This window comes from Platalea leucorodia, assembly GCF_965183815.1.
Source record: "Platalea leucorodia genome assembly, chromosome: 3".
NCBI lineage: Eukaryota > Metazoa > Chordata > Aves > Pelecaniformes > Threskiornithidae > Platalea > Platalea leucorodia.
Genome location: NC_138825.1, coordinates 50515086 through 50535080, shown reverse-complemented (window position 1 = coordinate 50535080; position 19995 = coordinate 50515086).

Here is a 19995-nt window from a genome sequence, read left to right as displayed (position 1 = left end):
CAAAAGAGAAATTTACTGGCACCAGGGAGAAGTCATCACTTTTCTTACAGCTGCTCCTGTTCTTTAGGTGAATTGCCCATGTATTTTCCACTGGTGATATACATGCTTAGGTTCGTCAAACCAGTAGAATCCACTGGGACTCATGTCTATATCACAAATGTCTGTCTCTTTAAAAGAGATCTAAGGAGACCCTAGCTGTTCGCCTCTCCAAGACAGGATGCAGAATTCGACTGTCTGTTTAGCTATCGTTTGCACGGTCACAGAATACAGATGGACAACATCTCCTCACGAACCAGTCACAGAAGTCACCCCTTCTGCTACTTCGATTCTTTTTCTCTGTATAAACACCACTGCTGCTGATTCACTGTACCACAGGAGACATGCTGAGGATCTGAACACAGCGTAGCCTAGCCCAGTGTCCTGGTTTCAGCTGGGATAGAGTTAATTTTCGTCTTGGTAGCCGGTATGGGGCTGTGTTTTGGGTTTAGGATGAGAACAATGTCGAGGATACACTGATGCTTTGGTTCTTGCTAAGTAGTGCTAAGCTCTCTCTAAATAGGTGCTAAGTGGCGCTCACACTGGTCAAGGACTTTTCAGCTTCCCCTGCTCTGCCGGGGGCACAAGAAGCTGGGGGGGGCACAGCCAGGGGGAGGGCTGACCCAGACCGGCCACAGGGCTACTCCATACCACATGATGTCATGCTCAGTATATATAAGCTGGGGGAAGGAGGAGGAAGGAGGGGGACATTGGGCGTGATGGCGTTTGTCTTCCCAAGTAACCATTACGCGTGATGGAGCCCTGCTTTCCTGGGGATGGCTGAACACCTGCCTGACGATGGGAAGGAGTGAATGAATTCCTTGTTTTGTTTTGTTTGCGTGCACGGTTTTTGCTTTGCCTATTTAACTGTTCTAATTTATTTTACTTCAATTATTAAACTGTTCTTATCTCAACCCAGGAGTTTCCTCCCTTTTACCCTTCTGATTCTCTCCCCCATCCCACTGGTGGGGAGTGAGCGAGCGGCTGCGTGGTGCTTAGTTGCTGGCTGGGGTTAAACCACGACACCCAGCCAAAAATATCACGTAATCCTAATAACCCATTTAGTAACAATGGGTAATTTTTTATTTTTTTTTTAATATTCCCACATATCTTTAGTATGGGATCTTTAGTACTCTAAAGACCTGTGTTGCAATGAACTGACCTTTCATGTTGTTCCCATAAATGAAAAACAATGGGAGAGACAGATTTAAATAGGTAAATTAATCCAGGTAGAAACAGAATTTTCTGAAGATCGAAATTGTGGAATTTACCTTTGCCCTTTTTTTTGTTCATGTTTTTAAGAAAAAATGCTACATAGCTACACAATCTCAGCTATAATCTTTTTCTATCAGTGAGGTAAAAACAGCAAGGAAGATCCAAAAAAGCAATGCATCTTTATAAAATACCTCAGATGGGTGTGCCATCCTTCTCACCTACCTTTCTGCCTGCTACAATTTCTAACATAAGGACTGTTTGAAAACAACGAAACTCATAACACAAACTCACAGTTCAAAAAGTGAGCCCATTAATCTTATGACAGCATCATGTAGAAGCCAGGAAAGTATAAGTATATGCGCTCGGTGATTTTTTTTTTTTCTTTTTTTTTTTCTTTTTTTTTTTTTAAGAAAACAGTTACTCTTGCATACAAAGATGTCCTGAACTGGAGACTGGCAAACTGAGTTGCCAGGTATGTGAGCACTGGGGGAGCTCAGGCTGTCTAAAGTATCATAGTATGGCTGATGACTGAGCTGGAAAGGAAAAGATTAATGTTGCCCCCGATTAATTTAAGAAAATATTAATCCCTTATTTTAATGGTTAGATGCTTTAGAAATGAGAAATCTGTGCATGCCAAAACAAAGAATTCTTAGCTCCCAAAGTAGAGTTTCCTGAAAAACAGACATGGTTTATGCTTTTAACTGCCTACACGGAGCCCCTTCCTGGTGTAAAGTGTCATCAAAACCACTGATAATGGTGCAGAGAAGGGCACTTTTACAGAAACTGGTGTTTCCACCAATGTAATATCTTTATCGAAAAGGGAACATACAGGTCATAATTAATAACTATTTGTACGGTTTTCTCGCAAGCCTTTAAGGTGTACGAGCCTCCCTTGCTGAGCTGCACATACCTGGGAGCCACAATCCCAAAGTCTCAGACAAGTCTTCACCAACACCTTTGGACAGATTTGTAGGTGGATGAGAAAATCTGGTATGATTTGAAGTCTTTCTTTGGCTGCAGTCACCACAGCTGTGATGCAGAATAAAGCAGCTCCTGTGAAAACTATCTTCCAAACTGAAGAGAGCATCAATTTCTCTTCACTTTTAAGCCAAAACCAGGCAAAACCAGCAAAATTTATCAGACAAATTGTTGCAGAAAATAACTGTCCTATAACATAGGACAAGGGGGATCCCTGTTTTCTCATCCAAGCTGCAACACTCACTAGACATCAGACAAATAACTTCTTCACTTTTGATACAGTAAACGACAGCACTCTGAACTGCTGTGGAAATTGTTTTAGATTTCAGGTGGTCCATTTCCATAGGCTGCATGAATCACTACCTAGAAAGAAGCATCCTGGAGGCCATTAGCAGGGTTCCTTCCAACTGAGGACACCCGCAGCTAGAGTTGAAAGCCAGGACTGCCTTCTCAAACGTAATGCTTTGAACAGATGGGAAAACTGGTCTCAATATAGAACACAGTGTCAAGTCTCCCCTTCCAGGAAAGAGGAAGGGAAAGAGGAAGAAAGGGAAAGAAAGAAATTAAGTGACATCAGAAAGCAAGTAAAAGAAACTCTTATTTTCCCTGTGTTTTGAGAAACGTATTCCTCTGCTGAAGGATTTCAGTGGACCACACGAGGTGTTAAAATAGCAAGAGTGTCAAGGCGTTCAGGAACTTATATGATGAAGATATTGGCCAGACTGTGTGTGCACTCCAAACATCTTTTTGTTATTGGGATCTAACGTAAGCAAATATTCGGTCTTGCAAGATAACAAGATAGTGACAGGACAGCATAGCTTTGCCTAGGATTCCGTCTCAGAGCAAAGCACTCTTTCTTTAATTAGTGTTGGTGAGGACAAAGATGAATGGTGAGGTTCCTTTGTGTGGTTCACAGGATCAAGCCCTGCTGGAATGCGAGCATCAGCCTTTACAATGGCAAACGCCAGTCAGTGCAGTCATGAGGATAATCAGAATCCACGTCCCTCTCCCATCTTCTGCGCCAAGGGTAGCAGAATTCAGTTCATTACGGCCGTGGCAGACGTTTTCCCAACGCCTTTGCATGAATGCACAGACTATAGTTTCACACCCATGATCAAAACCACAGGAAGCAGACTTCCAAAAGTGAAAGGAAAAAGGGGAAGGAAGGAGGAACAAAGAAATACATAAGAAATCTGATTTTTCCCAATGGGAAAAGATGAGCTAGGATAAGGATAGCGTTTATATAAACCCTGAAATGATACATAAACAAGTGGGAAATGCGGAGTTCAAACAATGAAGACAGACCAAATCACTTGAATTCAGAAAGCTTGCTTTTCAACTCTCTAATTTACTTCTAAATTGTCTTACTTTTTAGTACATTAAGATCAATTGTTTGAGCAAAGAATTCTTACTGAGCTTTAAAAGTAAGACAGAAGAAGAGATTCAGCGTAATGCTTCCAATTTACATTAAAGTCTATGCACTATTATCTTCTTATTATCTCCTAAAGATTTTTCCAGGCATTTAATTAACATATGACAAGATACCCAAGTTAGCAAGAAAAAAAAGTCACCATTTAGTGCACTATCTATAGCCTTTCAGAAGTTAGTTTCCCATTGTTTTTCCTCCTAATGCACTACCTAGTGCACATCTATTATGCTATTTTAATAGTGAGGCTCTGTCACAGAAATAAAAGGAATAAAGTTTTCAAGGTGCCCGCATTACATTTTCTAATTTGACTCCAGCACAAGTGTCTTTCAAAGTCAATGAAACATAAGTAAAGTTTAGAAATTTTCACCCAAGGACTCTGCTGTGACGAAAGGCGCTGGTATTCACCTGCCTGCAGGAGCTCTGGCAGAGAGCTGGGTCCCAGAGAAACCCAGGGGAGGCATTAACTTTAAATGAACATAATGCTGAAAGGTGGTGGAGCAATTACCAGGGCCCCGTGGGCTCCCTGTGGGCTGCGGGGGCTGCCCATGGGGGTCTGCTGGAGCAGGGCCTGGCAGCCAGGGCCCATCCCACACCCCAGCCATGGGCAGGGCTGCTGTGGGCACGGGGGCAGCCCCAGCCCCAGGCACCTCCCTGGGGATGGGGCCAGGCCAGAACCAGCAGTGGGCCCGGCTGGGTGGGGCGTGGGCCCGCAGCCGGGCAGGGCAGGGCTGTGGGGAGCTGGAGACCGGCCCTGCTGCAGCATCGCTGGGGCAGGGGTTGATGGCCCCGGGGGCTGACATGGGGTCCTGGCCTGGGGGCTGGGCAGGGACAGTCAGGCCCGGTGGTGCCCCCAGGACCCTGACGATAAACACTCCAGGCCCATTCTCAGGGACCCTCTGCCTTTTCCACACATTCCCTGGACGCAGACCACTGGCCTTTCCCACTTTCAGCCTGTCCCAAATCCGCCAAAAAATTAAAAAAAAAAAAAAAAAAAAAAAAATAAAAAAAAAATCAATCGCCCTCAAACAAGTGGCAGGATATACTAACGTGCTTCACTCTTACATTTTATGCATCCCCTTGCTGCCAAACCCATGAAGCCCTCTGAGGTGCTGATCTGAGGGAGATTTGTGGGTTCTGCTTTATTAACATGGCAGGAAAAGCCTGCAGCAAGTAGAAAAAGTAAGATGTGCTTAAGGATGAAAAGAGACTGTTTAAAGCATATTCTCCTATCTAACAAGAGTTTCTGTTTCTTTCCATATCTAGTACTTTCCACAGCATAAAATCTCCCTCTCCTGTTTTTGGGGGTTTGTTTGTTTGTTTTGTGTTTTTTTTAGTTGTTTGTTTGTTTGTTTTGTTTTTTTTCTTCTTTTTTCTCCTGAAAAAAGTGCTTCTAGCAGCATTTGCCAGTTGCTCAGCAGAGCGGTCACAGAATCTCAGGATGGTGGGAAGGGACCTCTGGAGATGATCTGGTCCAATCCCCTCCACTCAAGCAAGGTCAGCTACAGCAGGTTGCTCAGGGCCGTGTCTAGTTGAATTTTTAATATCTCCAAGGATGGAGACTCCACAACATCTCTTGGCAACTTCTGCCACTGTTCAATCACCCTTAAATTTAATTATTTTTTTTTTTTTATGTTTAAACAGTAGTTCCTGTGTTTCAGTTTGTGTCCATTGCCTCTTATCCTGTTGGTGGGCACCGCTGAGAAGAATCTGTCTGTGTCTCCTTTACTCCCCCCCATCATGTATGTATAAACATTGATCAGATGCCCCAAGTCTTCTTTTCTGTAGGCTACAGTCATAGAATCATAGAATGTCCTGAGTTGGAAGGGACCCACAAGGATCATTGAGTCCTACTCCTGTCCCTGCATAGGACAACCCCAAAATTTACATCATACGTCTGAGGGCGTTGTCCAAATGCTTCTTGAATATTGTCAGGCTTGGTGCCATGACTACCTCCCAGGGGAGCCTGTTCCAGTGCTCCACCACTCTTTGGGTGAAGAACCTTTTCCTAACGTCCAACCTAACCCTCCCCTGGCATAGCCTCCTGCTGTTCCCTTGGATTCTATCATTGGTTGCCAGGGAGAAGAGATCAGCGCCTGCCCCCCCTCTTCCCCTTGTGAGGAAGCTGTAGACGGCAATGAGGTCGCCCCTCAGTCTCCTCTTCTCCAGGCTGAAGAGACCAAGTGACTTCAGCCACTCCTCATATGGCTTCCCCTCTAAACCCATCACCATCTTCGTGGCTCTCCTCTGGACACTCTCTAGTAGCTTTGTATGCTTTTTATACTGTGGCACCCAAAACTGCGCATAGCACTCAAGATGAGGCCACACCAGCGCAGAGTAGAGCGGGACCATCACCTCCCTCGACCTGCTAGCAATACAGTGCTTGATGCACCTCAGGACATGGTTGGCCCTCCTGGCTGCCAGGGCACACTGTTGGCTCATGTTCAACTTGCTGTTGACCAGATCCCTCTCCATGGGGCTGCTCTCCAGCCTCTCATTCCCCAGTCTGTATGTACATCCAGGGTTGCCATGTCCCAGGTGCAAAACCCAGCACTTGCCCTTGTTAAACTTCATACAGCTGGCAATTGCCCAGCTCTCTAATTTGTCCAGATCTCTCTGCAGGGCCTCTCTGCCCTCAAGAGTATCAACAGCTCCTCCCAGTTTTGTGTCATCGGCAAACTTAGATAGCAATCCTTCAAGCCCTGCATCCAAGTCATTTATGAAGACATTAAAGAGCACTGGCCCTAGGAGCCCCCAGCTCTCTCAACTTCTCCTCAGACATCAAATGCCCCAAGCCCTTAAATACCTTCATGGCCCTTTGCTGGACTCACCCCAGTATGTCCACATCTCTTGCCTCTCTGAGGCAAGCCCAGAACTGGACTTGGTACTCCAGGTGTGTCTCACCAGTGCTGAGTAGAGGGGAAGGATCACCTCCCCCAGCCTGCTGGTAATGCTCTCCCTGATGCAGACCAGGATGCTGTTGGCCTTCTTTGCCACAAGGGTGCCTTGCCGACTCATGTCTAACTTGTTGTTCACCAGAAAACCCAGGTCCATTTCTGCAAAGCTGTTTTCTGACCAGTCAGCTCCCAGCATGTGCTGGTGCTCTTTCTCCCCAGGCTCAGGACCTTTGTATTTGCCTTTGTTGATCTTCATGAGCTTCCTATCAGCCCACTTCTCCAGCCTGTCTGAATTGCAGCACAACCATCTGGTGCATCAATCACTGTGCCCAGTTTTGTATCATCTGCAAACTTGTTGAGGATACACTCTGTTCCATCATCCAGGTTCATTAATGAAGATGTTAAATAGTATTTGCCCCAGTGTCAATCCCTGGGGAACACCAAGTGACTGGACTCCAGCTGGACTTCACACCACTGGTCACAACCCTTCAAGCTCAGCAATTCAACCAGTTTTCAGTCCACCTCACTGTCCACTGATCTAGCCTGTACTTCATCAGCTTGTCAATGAGCCTATTATAAGAGACGGTTTCAAAAGCCTTGCTAAAAAAGCATCATCCACTGCTCTCCCTGTACCCACTGAGTCAGTCATCTCATCATAGAAAGTTATCCAGCTCGTCAAGCATGATTTCCCCTTCATAAATCCATGCTCACTACTCCCAATCGTCATCTTATCCTTAGTATGTTTGGAAATGGCTTCCAGGAGGATTTGCTCATGGAATGCTCTTTCCCATCTTATCTCAGCCTAGAGAGCTGGCTCACTGCTGCACTGTCTTGGGTCTTCTGTGGGACTGTTGACATTTACAGCCTCACCAAATCCTTGCAAGAGCTAATAAAGGTTCTGTTCTCCACCCTTGTCACCTAGAAGAATGGAAAGATAAAACTTTTTCCAGTCATGCCAGCCAACTTGGCACTAAGCTCAGAAGCAACAAGGACTTGGAACAGCACTCACTAGAGAAAAACAACAACTACACATTCAGTTATCTTGTCTTGGTGGAGAAGGGAAAATCTGAATGCCTCCTACTTTGCCAGAAAACCTCACAATCTCTTGCTCCTTGAAAAGGCAAGGAAAGAGCAGTAAGAAAAAAAATCTGACTTTCCAAGAGGAATAATGGGACAAATCTTACCAGAAAACACCAATGGCAAGTAACAGAAACTTGGGAGGTAGGGGCAAACAGTTCTAGACTCAAACTCAGCCTTGTTTCTCCACATTTGTAGATCCAGTTCTACAAGATTTCACTTTCCTGTACATAACCATGGCTGCCTCAGGAAAGGCACAGACTGACTACTTCAACACCTAAAATAAGAACAGTGCTATTTGTGGATTTTTAATTTCTTGTCAACCTCCAGAACTCTTTGATCTCACTTTTCATATACCTATAAAGTCATTCAGTGTGAGCCCATATTAGTCCATCTGTTTATTAATCCCGAAATGCTTTACAGAACTGGGGAATGCTGACTGGGTCATGAGACGATCCAGAAGTCAAGAAGAGGTCCTCTGATCCCTCTAGTATGCAAGAAACCTCTGGAAGCCCTGTCCAGGCTGGTCCCAGCTATCAGGCTGAAGGCTGGACCCTCAGAAGGTGCAGAGAGGGAGCAGGTGAGCAAAGAGAGAAAAGGAAGAGCCACTCTCCACTGTTTTCCTCCAAGGCATTTCTGTTTCAGATAAGTGCTACATACAACTGTGAAACGTTTTTATAAAGGAATATAGACAGTACTTTTATAGCTGATCTGAGTTTTTATTTTAAAACGTCTGTCATCAGACCAAAGCCCTCCACAAGAAAGACCCAACCATTCATCAGGAAGGTGTCTCAGATACTGGGTGAACTTTATTGTTAAGAGCAACATGGAAACGTTTCTATCCTCTATCTTGCTTACAGTACCCATCCTCCTCTCAAAGGTAACAGTCCTACAAGACAGAAAAGATCCAGGTGAGTGTCTGACATATCTGTTGGATCTTACACGATCAATGCAAGTACACAAGCCAGTAAGATACCAGCTAATCTAAAGTATTATTACCATCTTTCTCAGTTTGTCACAAAAACTGGCCCTAGGTTTGCCTCATCATTGCAGATCAAACCAGTATAAGAACCTGGCTTTCCTGCTCAGCAGCCTTGCATGAAGATCCCTTCTTTGTAGCACTGTGAACATTTTTTTCAAGCGTCTGGTGCTTGACAGCTCTTAAAGCATTTATCACTGTAATAGCTAAGCAGTAAGGACGGAAGGTGTCTGAGATTTTTTTTTTTTTTTAAAGAAGAATTCCCAATTCAAAAAAAGCCAAACCTCAGATTTCCTTAGCACCTTCAGTGGAGCTACATAAAACTTTTCTCCATTCTTGCAGCGACACATAAGCTTGCTTCTGGTATCTGTGAGAAAGAGATGCACACTACACTGCTCAAACTAGCAACAAGTGAAGACTGTTTGCCTGTGTTTTCTCTTCCCAACACCTCTACGGCTTCTTTCATTCTGCATGTTTAAACATTCTCCATTTATGTTACTCTACCAACGTTTGTTTGTGTATGTGTGCCTCTCTCTGTGTACCACAGGATGGCAGCAAATGTTAGAATATAAAGAAAACAGCTGAGCAAGGGACAAGAGTATTACAATTGGTTTATACATATATTATTGTTACTTGAAACAAAAGGACTAATTCCCGAACTGTAATCCGAGTTCCCAAATGCATAAGCAAAGATACATGTCCTCAGGCACATAAACACAGTAATGCATGAATCCACACCATAGCAGGTCAAAGGCATTAAAAAAAAAAAAAAAAAAAAAAATCATTGTTTAGCAAATTATATGGGATGTCATTACAAAAAGTAACTCTGGAACTAACAAGATGTTTTGCTTGATCCAAAGTAAATAATAATCAGCAAAATTGAGATGGGGAACAAATTTCGTGGAATGACAGTAAATAGTAATTGAGAAAGACTACATTGCTTAAATGTATTAATATTGAAAAGGCATTCGTAAAAACTAAACCAGAGGAAAAGAAAAACATTCAAAATTCATCTCAAGAGAGAAATACTCTTCCTGTTTCGGGTACATTAAAAATTTATGTAAGATGTTTTACGTAGATTGGTTCATTTGATTGCGGGCACTTGCCACAGGCAAACTAATAGACATTGCTTATTTAAAAATTAAGTAAATTGTGCATATATCTTGCATGGAGTTCACAAATGGTGCCTCACCATTTTTTTGAAGCCTTCTCAATAATGAGGAGCTCAAACAGAAGACAAGGGAAAAAGAGAACAAAGTATATGGAAAAAGCACCAAATAATCTGATAGTGGCTTTTTCAACTTCCATGTGAGCTGTAGACCTCAAAAGATGGGATTTGAAAGTCAATATTTATCATTATTATTAAATTAAAGAATAAGAAACAAAATCTCACGAGTCAACAAGAATGTTTTTGGAATGGGACACGATAAGGATTTAATGTAATTTTTGCAGAGACACCTTTAACAAAGTTATGAAGTAGTTTCACAGGAATTTGTTTGTAAAATTTCTAGTGATGAAAGGCTTTATAAAGGGATGCTGCTACTGTGCAAAGTTGTTCTCTCTAAGCCTTGAAGCAGTTTAAAATTTTATAGTAAATTTAGATGAAATATTTATTTTTAATTCTTGCCACATCTGCTTCTGCTCATAAATTTTTCCACTTTATTCCTATCTTACCACTTTGCTTCTCTGTCCAATGCCAAACTAGCCAAGAGACATGCTAGCATAGTTGGTAAATCATCAATATTTTGAAGTTGTAGGCTATGGCAACTGTTTGCAATGCACCTCTTGCCAAAAAGATCAACCAACCTCCTTTGAAGAAGCCATAACTGGCATGGCTCTGATTTCAGGACTCCAGTGCAAAGATCACAAGCTTGATTAGCTGCAATGGCTAGATTGATTTCCCCTCCTGACTGCTGTTGAATGTTCCCATAGAAAAGGGTGACAAATTGCATGATTACAGTTAGCCCATTCCAGACACAAAATGATCAGGGGGGACGGGGAGACACAATTGCTCTTAGGGGATCAGGAAGGCATGTCAAAAGAAAAGCTGGTAAAGATGCTCATGCCCTTTTCTCAAGCACAGAAGAATTTATGTGGCAGACATCTTGGCTGGCCAAAGAAAATTTATGCTAATGTATTTTGGACTTCTTAAAAATAAGAACATTTCATATATCTGATGCATGTGGAAAATGTGACTTCCAGATGTTACTGGCAGTTGTGCTTCTCTGCTATATCTACTTGTGTTGTAGCCATGGCTTTTTCCCTCAGAAATTGTAGGATGACCATTGTACATGACTATTCTCTTCTAATCTGCTGCCAACTCCTGGCCATACAGTGAGGCAATTATAAGGGTGCAACTACTAGCCAAGTCAGTACAGTATTTCTTCCCTTCAGGCCACTGTCGTCCCACAGATATGAATAAGGATCTGGAAAAATAAATGTTTTCTATAGTCTTCTGCAACCTTCTTGCTGTAAAAATAGATTGTAACCATGCTTATGTCATGTTGTTGCTCAGCAACCTTTCCCCCCCCCTTAATCTCCCTGTTCTCTAATATCTTATTGGTCTTCACCGTGATCAGTCTGCAAACTATGACTCACTAGTCAGAAACAGCACTGCCTGCTAAGCTTGCAGGACATTCTGCCCTCCCATGATTACATAGGTTTAGGGAGATATACCTTACAGAGACAGAATGTTGATGGGGGGGGGAAGAGACTAATGAAAAACATGAGGGACGGGGGGGAAAAGTTGAAGTGAAGAAAAAAGTGGTCCTCTATCTTGAGGAAGCTTACAAAAATAAAATTAAAATTAGATTTCTAATCCCCTTCCCTTCTGCCAAGGTCGGCAAAGAGGAATCAATGACCTTATCACAGTCTCTCCCTTTCCCTGATGAGCTCTGGAGAAGGATCGTCCTCTGAAAGAAGAATAAGGACTGCCATGCAGAACAGCAAGGACTCACAGCTCTCATAGCACCTGAAAAACTTATTGTTTGAGAGGAAATGACAGAAAAAGGAAACTTGCAAGCAGAGCTTTTGCATATGTAGTCATTTGCGTGAATAGACTGAGATGAGCATCCAACACAGCAGTGACACAAAGGGTAAAGCCTAGATCCAGACAGCTATTTGGAGAGGTACTCAATCGCTTAAACTTAGGCATGCGTGAGCATTTTAGAAGTCATAAGGTATTCAGTCTGGCTTTCTGCTCCTGCCCTAGAAGACGGTGCGTCTCCCATAAACCCCGCATCGCAAGTATCTGCCACCTCTTTGCCAATGTCTCAGGTACCACAGGAAATCTAAAACCGCATTACATGCATGCCTGTGCTTTGGTCCCTGAATCACTCCTGAAATATCTGACTTCTATTCAAATATTTTAACCTTTATTGGTTTTAATGAATGCTGGGGAAAAAAATATCCCCCTAGAATCCATGTTTAACATCACCTCAGATATCTGCATTTAAGTACCTGACAAAGGGGGAACACACCATGCATCTGTGCTGTTCGTATTTTTGTTACATTATGACTCCACCTTCCCACGCAGTTCTGATCAGCATCCAACAGAGAAAGCTTGTCCTGAACTACTGGCGCTTGCTGTCTCCCAAGGTAGTTAGAAACCTAACATCTATTTCAGATCATCTCTGAGTGTTAGGCTACATAAACACAATGAAATTCTGGCACAAGACTTTCTACCTTCTTTGTGAAGGTTTACTGCTTTCCAGTGGGCCTTGTGACTAATCTGTCATTTCGTCTCTCCACAACCTCACAACATCTCAATTGACTTGAGGTCACAGCCAAGAGATTACCTGACAGTGGTTAGGTTAGCCAGCACCTTCCGAATCAGCAGCTGATGGGAGCGTTGCCAGCATCAACCTTACGAGCAGAGTTAACAGTGAGGTAGGTACTGAAATACCTTTACATTTCCAGATAAAAGATTTCTCAGAAAAACATACGTAAAACATCAAGGGAGAAATCCTGATGCCCATTTAAGGCAGCAGTAGTTTTAGCACAGACAGGGAAACAGTGCAACAGCCCACACCAACTTCTCAACGTACAGGAATCACCATCTATTTTTCTTCATATATTACTGATTATTGGTTGATCCAGAATGAAGGGGCACTACACGTAAACTTTAATACACGCACAAAATTTCATCAAATGGAAAATCATGAGCTGTTCCAGATTGCTTTCTTCCAGACTATATCAGAAGTTTAAATTTCAGCATTTTACAGTGAAATAAATACAACATCTCACAGTAAAATGGCAGGTTTTATTCAACCACATTAGCAAGGAGTAATAATATTAACAATAATAAACCTTTTTCTCATACCATTAAGGGCTAAAGATGACAGATACAATCAGCTACTCTGACCTCTTCAGCTATTCAATGCAATAACAAAAGCAAATTTCGATTTGCTTTTGGTGAGCAGTAAGGACATTATAGAAAAATCTAGATGTAGAATATGACCTTGTACAGAAGAATCACAAGAGGTCCCTGTTTAAATTAACTGGAAATAAAAAGAAAGCAAGTCCATAACAGATTTCTACAAGTAAAACAGACAGCTTTGATAAACTCTATTAGTAAAATCAGATGGATTGAGGATGTCAGGGACTTGACTGTAAAGCAGGTCTGGAACTTTGCCAAGAGGTACCCAAGATATAAATACTGAAATTATATTTTCAGTAATTAGGAGGACTTGTGTTAAGGGACATCGGATCTAGTGGATGAATGAACCTGAAGGAGGATACTAAGAATAAGTGGAAAGCCTACCAAGTAATGGAAAAGAGGATGAAATGGCAAGGAATGCAATCTTCCTAATACCAGAGATCAAGAAGGAAAAGGATAAGTGAAAATTATCAAAAATCAAGCCAATATATACTTTGCTACGTGTTGGGGGGGAGGAGGGTTGTTTTGCTATATAAACAAGAGAATAAAGACAGAAAAAGAAGGGGCACATTGCAGTTGGCACAGTGCAAAAACCAACACAAATGTGGTCTCAAGTCTAAGTGAATGCTTTGTCTGAGGTACCAATAAGTATGATAATGAAGATGTCTGTTATAGCAGGATGACTAAAGAGAATGAAGATATGGAAACAAATTTTGCAAGCAAGCCAAAAGCTCAATGTACTCACAGATGTGTCAGTACACACAAGGGAAGAGCACAGGTAACCACCCTAGGACTCCGAAAGATCCAAAGGCTAAAACTGCTGGTTCAGCTCTACATCTTCCTAATGAAGTCAGGCATGGGGAGATATCAGCTGGAGAACAGCAGACACAGGACCTTTATTTCAGAAGGGGGGTGGGGAGGAAGGATCCAAGAAGCCATGGAATCTTACTTGCATGCAAGGATTTACAACAGATCTCAAAACAAAGAATAAAAGAAGACATAGAGCTGAAATGAAAAGAGGATAAGGATAGACTGTGCTAGTCTAACTTGACAGACCTTTTTAAAAGTAATCTTCTAGGTAAAAAAAACAAAACAAAACAAACAAAAAAAACCCACACCACCACAAAAAAAAAAAAAAAAAAAACACGAACAAAAAACAGAAGTGGTACTTCTCATCTACTTGAGAACTGTTTGATACAATGACACGTAGGAAATAATTCATTAATGGAAGAAAATTACTGCTGGAGGTATTAAAAAGGTGGAGAAATAGCTAGCAACAAGTAGTGCTGAAAAGCACTACGATCTATAGGAGAGAAATTGTGCTCCTCATAGGTTGGTCCTAATGTTTTCACTAAAGACTTTAGTACAAAGAAGCAGGGAGCCCTGATGAAAACATGCAGAAAACATGAATTTCAGAGGCACTGTCAACACCAACAAGACTTGAGATAGCAAGAAAAAGACACTTGAACAAGCCGAGAACCGCTGAGATGAAATCCTTCCCATCCATGCAACCTCACTAAGGTCACGCAGGTATGGAACATACCCCCATGGCAACAGCAGCAGGTGCTGGGGCCATAAGCCCTCATCGCTGTTAGTGAGCTTCTCAGCAAGAAGCATGGTCCTTTTTGCCACAAATAACTAACTACAGCATTTACTCCCTACAAGTCCATACCCATTGCTTGGACAAGTGTCTATGCATGCACAGGTGCTGCCAGTAGGACTGACAAGAAGATCTGGGCAGGTAACTGAAGGAAAAAGACTACGGAAAATCAATACTGAAGAAATGCTGAAGGCAGCATATAGCAAGCGTGTCTCCGTTCGCACTACTGTAAAATGAAGGTTTCATTTCCCAGTTATTTATATAGTTACAAAACAAAGCTACAGTTTACAGCTGGAGACTTTCAGAGTGATTCAAACTATGTAAAAAGATCCAGCAAAATAATTCCAGGAGCTGTCTGATGATTTAAGCCAACTGAAGTGTCATACACTTCATTAAAATTACCTTCACAGGATCTGGAACGATTTTAGGAGGCAGTGGAATCTTTTAGTGAGTAAAACACCCTGCTTTTTTTTCCCCCGAAGATTTATTTCCACAAAGCATCTTGAGTTAAATATACGCCTTTCCCCTGTTTCATATTAAATAATAAAGCACATTTAATAAGGGGGGGAAATACCCCTTGGGGTGGGGGGGGTGGTATTTGAAGAGGCCTTTTTCCAACTGTCAACATTTTGAAGCTGAGTAATAACGCAGCCTTGGGGTTGCCATGGGAACGTGTTTCATTTCCTAGGTGACAGCGATTGTATGTCGTCACCAGCGAGCCGCACCGACTCTGGAAATATGTCAAGTTTCCTTCAGACGTCGGCATCCCGAGACTTCCTGCTCCCGCCCCAGGCACGTGCCTGGCTGAGCTCAGCTCGGCCCGGCGCCTCCGGCCGGCCGCCTGCCTGGGAAGGACAGCTTGCTTTGGCTAGGGCAGGGGTAGGCTTCTAGACATCTTGGAGACCCTAACCAAGAGCAACCCGCCCTCTCCCCTTGGTAGCCTCTTCCATTGCCTAACTGACCTCCTACAGGCACGGTTTCATTCTCACTTGAGCACGGCTTCAATTTCCAACCCTTTGGCCCTGGATAAGCCCCATCAGCAGGGCCTCTCAGTATTAAAAATCCCAAGAAGCCTTGTGTTATGCTAGTAATGGGCACATTATTTAAATCAACTATTTCTGAATCACCTATGCTAATAATCAACCTCTAAAAATACCCGTAGAGCTCAAAGACTTGCTACGCTAAGATTTTTTTTTTTTTTTAACCTGAAGCCTTTGGTTATGTGACTGAAGACCTCTCTTTGCAGCACATATGTTCCCCAACACAACTTCAAGGCCACCAGCTGCACAGTACGACCAGCAGGATTCACTCACCTGTGAACACTAGGGAGGGCAAGTAAAGTAGAATAACTTCTCCATAACAGCTCCTCAGTGCTCATGCACTAGTCCAAAATAAGCAACTCTGATTCTGTAATAATTATTCTGCTCTGGAAGTAGAGTGATTATTTTATTCTGGGATAATTACTCCATTTCCAAAGTGAAATAATTGTTCTAGAATAAAATCATTTTTATTTTGGAATATTTCATCCACATGTGGGAGTTATTCTGGAACAGCTAAATTATACCCTAATAGCTAGAAGAGAACAGTCCTGCCAATCAATTTTCCTCATACAGGTGAATCCTTAAACCGTAGTGCTACTGGAAGGAACAGTGCAGAAGATCTCGTTACACAACTGGAGACCCCTGCTGTTTAACTGCAAGAAGAATCTGCATTCACTTACAAGCACCATGGCTAACAGTTCCCCTAAATCATCTATACAGAAGTCCATAAAGGAAATCACAAGTACCTCAAGGGTTTTCCAGAGCATGGTACAAGTATTACTGCTGGTAGATGTACCTCATCACAGGATATGAAAATACTACCCATGCCATTGAATGCCTTCTCCTCTACACTCACATAGTCAGAAATTGCTGCCAAGGATGGTCCTGGTCTACACCACAAAAAGCCCTGCCTGCAGAGGCAGACATTGCTAGAAGTACATACCAGCTGTACCAGCACTTGATTTCTGAAGGAACTGGGGGCATACCCTGGACTGTGCAGCTATTGTGCTATCATCTGTTCTAGGGTAACTAGCTTAGACAGAGGGAAAATTTAAAACCTTTTACTTGAAAAATACGTTCAGAATCTCTTTCGACTTTGCCCGCTGTTTTCTAACATGTCCAACTCTCAGGAGACTAAGAAGGGAGTTCAATGTTAGCACCATTTTTACACTGCAAAATTTTATAATTGGGCATTAAGCTAGGCAAAGAAGTCAGGAGGATCAAAAGTTTAGGTTCCCACAGCAACAGTAATTCAGCCACATTTAAGATATATAGCAGAGCATAAATTAACAGTTATTGAAAATGCTGCATATGTGCAATGTGGCCATGTTAACATTGCTATGGGAACCTTAACTTTTGAATAGATAAGCATTCTACCAAAATAAAAACCATACAAAAGAAATAATCATTACAGATTTTGCTGGAAAAGACTACAGCCAATTCCTCATCTGCAATCTGTTGATGCAGAGCATAAGGACGCTAAATCCTCCGAAATCCAAACAAGTGAAAAAATCATCACTAAGAAGACTGGGTGCAAGAGTCATAACCATGGCTGACACCGATGCTGTAACTTTACTTTAAATTTGAATTTACAGTCAAACAGTATGCAAAATCATTCCAGAAATTACAACAGAGGAAAAAAAGATGCCCGTGTACAGCTATCACCCTTCCCTCTTTTCCTCTCAGATTTTTCAAGCATTAAATATTTTGGAAGAACAGACTGTATATTCACTACTGGCTTTAGTCTTTTCCAGCACATTTCAATTTAAAAAAAAAAATTTCAAGCTGTGCTTTAGTATACTTTCATTTAGTAGCAGCAAGTCTGAATTGCCTCTCTCATATTACTCTAACTAAATGCAAACTGTTCATTTCAAAAAAGTTTGGTTTGAGCAGGTCCTTGGGGATGGAAGTTTTCATATTGTTAAATGAACCTAGTGACAGTAGGTTTGCTACAAGGCCTTACTCTCTAGTGAACTGGATGTTGCTTTGGAGTAAAAAAAAGCAGCATTCTGCTCCTGGTTCTACCACTTCATCTGATTCTCTGTGCTGCAGGATCTTGGGCAAGTCAGGCTCACTTCCTACACTTCAGTGCCTTGAGACGTGAAGCAGGAATAATGACACTCACCTTCCTTTTTATGCACAGATCCAGCGCTTTAACTAAGTGGATTTTCTCCCCTGTTTAAAACAACAATGAAATCTTCAAGGCAGTCTTTTTACAGTATTTGAATAGAATTCCAGCAGCATCTAAAATAGTGTCTCTGCAAAGAATTCTGCCAATTTGCCACCGATGGGAAAAAAAACCAAAATAAAAGCTCCGTTCTGCCACTCCACCCTTTTGTTGCTGTGTGGCGTATATGGTTAGTCCCATCCAAAATACCATTGAACAAGTTTTTTCCCCAGAGAAACTGCAAGATCACCAAATATTGTGAACCAACAAACAGGGCAAGTTCCATAGTCCCAGAACTGCAGAGGCAAGATAAATAGCATTCTCCAATCTAAGTCAGTGAGACAAGTTTTCTCTCTGATATCCTGGCATACACGCCTGAAATTGTACTGACATTAGCAGGATTTCCTTGCTTGTAGGAAAAGCAGAATATTGGCTCCGAAACAAGCCACACAGTTCAAAGAGAACCTAATCTAAATTATTTGAGGTGACCCTGATTTCTCGGCATTTATAGCATAGACTTTATGAAGATTACAGGGGCATATCACTTGAACATGTTTTCTGTTTATCATTAAGATTTTACTTAGGCCATAAACTTGAGTTTCTGTAGAGTGATTTAGGAAAAAGAAAACAAGCTAACACTGGTCAGAATAGTGCTGCCTTTTACAAAAACAGAGATACATGCTTAAGATAGGTAGTGACATCCCTCACTAGTAAATGGGAGACAGAAAATTTTGCCAGGTTCATGCATGATTGAGTTTCTCACAGCAAACAGCCACTGCATTATTTGGTCAAAATGGAAGAGTTTATACTCCTTTATACCCAAAACACTGATTCCTTATGTCTTCCTCCAAACCCTGCAGTCGGAATACTGTATTTTCTAGACTGGAAGAAACAAGGCTGCTACAAATGGAACCTGTGAAACACAAAGTTTAGGTGGAAGAATTGTATTTTCAAGCTATACTTATGAGGTTGCCTGAGAAGGAGAGAAAGCATGGGTTTATTTGAAGCCCTTGCCATTTCAAGATGTTTGCAGATACCCTTCATTGGATTGCAAACTGCCTTGATAACCAGCTGCCTTCTGTATTTAGTCATCCCTGAAAAATGGTAACCTGCACACATTTCAACCTCCATACCACTATGTCCAGTACCCCAAAACCACTCTTTCACTCCAGCCAGCACCCTCACTGTCTCTGCTTGCCTTGACCCCAGCCCAGCCTTACAGCATGAAGGACACGTTTATCTGGACAGCCTCTATTGCTGTCCGATTCCCTCCTGAGACCAGCTCCATTCCTAACTGCTCCTCCTACATGGCTGACTCCAATGTCCTCAGAAGCTGTACTGTTGCATCCCAATTTGTTTCCTTGAGAGGTTACATCAGCTGTAATGAAGTCCAGTGTTTGTTTGCTCAGTCCGTGGAGTGAGAAAAAAAGGCATCACATTTGCTAGTGAAGCTGGTAAATAAGTTACCTTTAAGTTATTTAAGTTACTTTTTGTTCATCAATAGATCTTAAGTGAGCTTTTTCAGGCATGCAGGTGGTAAATTTTTAAACAAACGCTTCCCCACCTCATGAAGGTAACTCTGATGTATTGGGAACATCCCTAGACTTACAGTCTCACATTTCTGACAGGCAGGAATCATTTAGCTTGGTTTTCCAGGACAGCAATGGGAGTCACCGACAAAGAAGATCCTTCCATGTACTTTGTGTCTGTATGACAATACCCACCAGTTTTTGTCACAATTTTATCATGCTGCCTACAGAAACCACTTCCGCTGTTCCAGTGTGTTTTCAGCCATTACCTGCACTCCTGATCTCCACTACCACTCCATTCTCAGAGGCATCTTCCAGTTCCAGGATGGAAAAAGCACTTGTCTCTGCTGTCTGACATACTCTGGAAAGTGTAGAGTACCAAAACCATCCTACTCATTTACAAGTTCCCTATTCACTTCAGCATCCAGTGCTGGTATGACTTACACTTGTTTTTAAAAAAAAAGAAATCAAAACTACATAGTAAATCTCTTCCAGATTCCAGCACTAATCCAGCACCAACCTCCGTGCTATACATAACATTGTGACTTTTGGCAAAAATTACTTATTAGCTCTTGCTGCCTCAAATAACCACCATATAACATTCAAACATTTAAAATGGACAGACAACATCATTTTTTCTCTTGCCCTTAATTTTCCTTTTCCTTTCAACCCT